The sequence below is a fragment of the Etheostoma spectabile genome, chromosome 15 (genome assembly GCF_008692095.1).
Source record: "Etheostoma spectabile isolate EspeVRDwgs_2016 chromosome 15, UIUC_Espe_1.0, whole genome shotgun sequence".
Taxonomy (NCBI): Eukaryota; Metazoa; Chordata; class Actinopteri; order Perciformes; family Percidae; genus Etheostoma; species Etheostoma spectabile.
In genome coordinates, this window is record NC_045747.1 from 12,698,495 (window position 1) to 12,703,496 (window position 5,002).

The window sequence follows — 5,002 nt, forward strand, 5'->3', positions numbered from 1 at the left end:
TTATTTATTTATTCACTTTTTTTTTCCCACTCAAGCTTTGGAACGTGTATAATCTACCTTCCAAACCAGACAGTCCCTCCTACTCAGTGTAGAGATGCTCAAAGAAATCCACAGAAGGCACCCTACAGGGTTGTTAGGAAAGATGAGGACTCCATTTTCCCATTTATGAATATGCACTCCGGTTATCATTTGCATTTCCAGGATGACACACATGAGGGAATTCCTTTCCTAAGTCAAAACTTGGATCCAACCTCTCGTTAACAGATACACACACACACATACACACACACGCACAAACACACTTTTTTCTTTTGTACCTCTTGCTTGTTTTAGGTACAGGCGGAGTACTGTGATATATCCTGCGAGAGTTGCGACGCATAAAAGGCATGCTAAGCTGTCCTTCATGTGTTCCTCCCGGTGGGGGTCATGCAGCACTATGTGGTTCATCAGCATCAAGTAAAGAAGACTGCGATGATAGATGAGCATCGCCTGCTCAAACTGTCACTGCTCCTGTGCCATCGCTTTAAAGTGAAGTACAAATTCGTATTTGTCTGTCGTTACTGACAATGTGGCAAAGAGCTGAAACGGTAATTCACAGCATGAAAAAGCTACTTGGATGCACTTGAAATTATTTGCAATTGCAGCTTGTGTGTTTATTTTGGGTTGAAAAGCTATAATCTGTGCATGAGAGGTGCTTCAAAGTGTTCACTTTTCTGTTATATGATCTATAATTATATAGTGCTGTAGGGAATAACTGAAGGATACAGCAAAAACAAGTTTGAAACTCAGTTTGAAACCAAACCACTGTGAAAAGTTTGGCTGCAGAAACGTGAATGTTTGTAGAAGAAGCATCCATTATTAACAACTAATTGGTTTTTCACTTAATTTGACTCAATGGTTACACGCTGAGGCACAACGATGTCCACTTCTACAATGAACTTCCCACTAATACACTTATTTAGCCTCTAATGTCCTTCTTTTGGTGCCCATTCACATCCAAATTTCTTGAAGACAAAAGGTGTGCAAAGGTTTGAAATTCAATTAAAAAAACATTGTTTATTTGTATTGGTAACATACAGTCTGCTGAAAATTAGATGCAACACACTCCTACTACACTCATCATTCTCATCTGAAATGAAATCAGTCATTTATCCATATTACAATTGTATCTGCATGGAAATGTTCCCAAGGTGGCTTAGTTACTCATTGAATGTGCCTGGTACCCATGCACCATAATCTTATTGATCACCAAAATAAGGATTAAGCACAATTCCGCTCTTGCTCTCCTTTTATTCTTTATTTTCCAATATCTTTGTCTTCAGGTGTATAGGAGGAGTGAAGGCTTCTTATTCAGAAAATAAGAACAATGCATCCACTGGTTGCCAAGGACAAACTGTACATTAGTGACTGAATTGATATGATTCAAAACCAACACTAATGTCTATCCCCTCTGTTTCTTCAGCAAGAATCCTCATAATTGTACCACAGATTACAGTTATTTTAGTGTTACCCTGCTTTGTTGATTTCACAGCTGAAACAGATGTTGAAACTAAGAGTGAAGTTGCTGTAATAACCATCACTGTTATGAAACAATCTGATCCCGATTGTTTTGTGGTTTGGATCCTATCATCTACTGGCTTGAACTCTGAGTTAAGCTCAGAGAACAAAGTGACACAATGCAGGGTTGAGTACACAACGTTCTTAAGGTTTGATAAGACACAATAATATAAACTGTACATTTTCTAACAATCGTTCCAATCACTTTCCAATCGATTTGGGAAGTGGGGGTGCTGCCTGTGTTAATGACAAGAGTGACTTTGGGTTTGCTATCATTGATGTCTCTTGTCATCTCCTGCCAATCATATTTCTCTTGACACGATTGCGATTCAGCCTACATATAGCATGCACATAGGGTAACCAGACGTCCTGAAAAATTTGTGACAATCCCGAAATACAAACAGTGGTTACGAATCCCAAATCCTCCCATAATTGTCCGGAAAATTAGAACAAATTCTCAAGAGCAGACTCTTGAGTAGTTATAGTCTGAAACATTAAAAACTGTTCATTGGGATTGAGTCGTCCTGCAGCCAGCTCCCGTGAGCTGCTACATGGGCGGCTAGGCACACATTTGGGTAAATGGGCCTACCCATTGCTATTTTTCATTCATTGATGAAATGGAGGCTCAGGCTGGTGGACCCGATGAACACGTAGCTAAAAAGTAAAAACGTCTCTGCGGGGACCGGGGGGACTGGGTAGGGAAATACCCCTGGATTACGGCAGTTTTACGTGATGCAAGCAAAACGTTTGCAATGTAAGGAGTTTGGTATTTCACACGGAGGGGAGTCTGACGTCAGGCTGCATGCTAGCAGCAAACTACACACAAGTTAGTGATAGTATATATCTAACAACACAGCACTGTACATATCAACACTTTGGTCTCATCCTTGGGAAGATGACGCCATAATAAAATAGCTGCTGTTAATCAGATTTGTTTTTTGTACTTTTGGGTTTACATGACAGTTGAATTCCTAAATAGAAATAATAAATCATTTTGGTGCAGAGCTTTAAAATTCATTTTAAGGCCCACCTGCTTCTCTTCATAGTCATCAGATTTATCTACCATATAATCAATAATTTTGCAAAAAAAATGCTGATATCGTTGCTTGTTACTAACCTAGTTCTGGGGCGTTTACTCCCCGGAGTCCTTATGTTTTCTTTTTGCCCAGCATATTTCCTTGGATTAGGATGGCAACAAGATCTTGGTTGTAGCTGTCGCCGTGGACCTGCTGCACTCCCTGCTATGCTCTGCGATGCCCCTCTGAACCCTGCTGCATCCCACTAACGCCGCCTACCTGCTATGCCACGTTACACCCTGTAATGTCCTGCTGTGCCCTTCTATGACATGAACTACTACTACTACCATTTTTAGTCACTGTTCCATTATCTTTATTGTGACTATTATTGCCACTGGGCATCGCACCCCCAACCCGCACCGTCAGACACCGCCTACAAAGAGCCTGGGTCTGTCAGAGGTTTATTCCTAAAAGGGAGTTTTTCCTCACCACTGTCGCACGCACTAATGCTTGCTCTTGGGGGAAATACTTGAATGGTTGGGGTTTTGTAAATTATAGAGTGTGGTCTAGACCTACTCTGTAAAGTGTCTCAAGATAACTTTTGTTATGATTTGATACTATAAATAAAACTGAACTGATTAAAGTCCACAATGACAGGACTGAAATTATTTTTAAATGTCTTCCATCACACATGGTTCCTATAGCCTCACATCAACAGTTCCTGCCATTTGCACAGACCAGAGTCAGCAGCAGAAGTAATCAATTCATCTGCTGCTTCCTGAATCAGGAACGTCCTCTTCAAGCACCTCAGGAGAGGAAGAGCATCTTCTCATGAATCTTGACTCAAAAGCTTTTCTCTCCTCTGTGCTGTTGGAATGATTTTCCATCCCCTCAGCCACACTATACTCTTCTTCCTCGTTTTTCTCTCTCTCTCGCTCTCTCTCACACACACAAACACAGACCTGCGTGAAATCTTTACAGCAACTAAAATTTTAGTAATCTTGTGTGTTTTAGCTATGACTTGAATGCTCTAAAATACCTATTTGAGGTCTTTGAATAGAAACATTACAACTGCAAATTTTGACGATGTTAGAAATAAAGAGAAAACGTTCAAACATCAATAAAACGTCAATTTAAATGCCAGCAATGTTGCTGAAATACAGGCTGCAGAAAAGTCCAGCACACATAGAGCTTGTTAAGAATCTATGTTTACCCTAGTTGTGTTGTTTACCATCAAATCAGTTTTCTGTCTTCTGTTAGTTAATGAGATGGTGTGTTCAGTTCAGGTTTTGTGGGATATTTAAAAGGTCCGCTTGAGCAAAAACAATCATCATTCAAAAGAATAAAAAAAAAAATGCCACACAGCGTCACAGTTAATATCTAATCACCAATTAAACACTAATCACTGAAAGATAAACCTGTTGATGATGTCAACCAATAAATTAGGCATACATAGCCTGATTAATGTATGTTTAATGAAATCGGCAGAAAATCACATTGCCTCCTCAAACTGTGCTATGATGATAATGTGGAGTAATCCAGTTACAACTGAATAATATTAACCCAGTAGTCCCAACACCCCTCCTACTTTATTAATACTCACAATAGCAACATTTCTCTCTTGTTAAATTTCAATTTTAATTTGCTTTATTGGCATGAAAAAATCAATACTGTGTGGCATCTGTGTTGCCAAAGTATAGGAAAAAAAGGAAATGACTGAGTAAATACATGTAATAATGAAAGTAAACAGGATACATATGATATCATTGAAGATAATAAAATACATACTGTCCCTCAACAAATAATGTGTAAAAAAACACTACTAAAAATAATAAAAAATACAATTCTCTAGAAGACAGGTGGCAGGAGAGGACATATTCAGCTGCTAGGCATGCCATACTTGTATCTTTCCCTAACATAAAAAGGAGGCTTGTTGTCCTTAGGGTAAGCAGTGAAGCCTGCTTTGAAATTTAATTTTTAAAAATATGTTATTCTTATGTCTTTGTATATGGGCAATGTGCATACAAAATATATTTATGTTTCAATGGTGGCAGTGCGTACAAACACATTCCTGGTCTCTCCAATTGTAAATGGCGCCCTCTTTTCCAATTGATTGTCACTGATTCTGTGTTTTGTTGGAATTTGTTTTTTTATGTTTTGAGACATTCTACTTGGATATCTTCAGGGATTAATAACAGAAGTTTGTGTTTATTTTCATTTTTTCTATTGTTCTGTATATTTATCTTTTAGTTTTGTTTCAAATGTTTTGATTGATAACCCCTCCCACTCATTCTTGATTAACCTCCCTTTCTGAAACAGAAAACCCAGAGTTTCACTCATCTCAGGGTTGACAAACTCAGTTTTTACTGAACCTGCTTTCTGAAACAGACCTCTGGTGGACATCCAGGATTTGCTGATTGCGCAGGAAA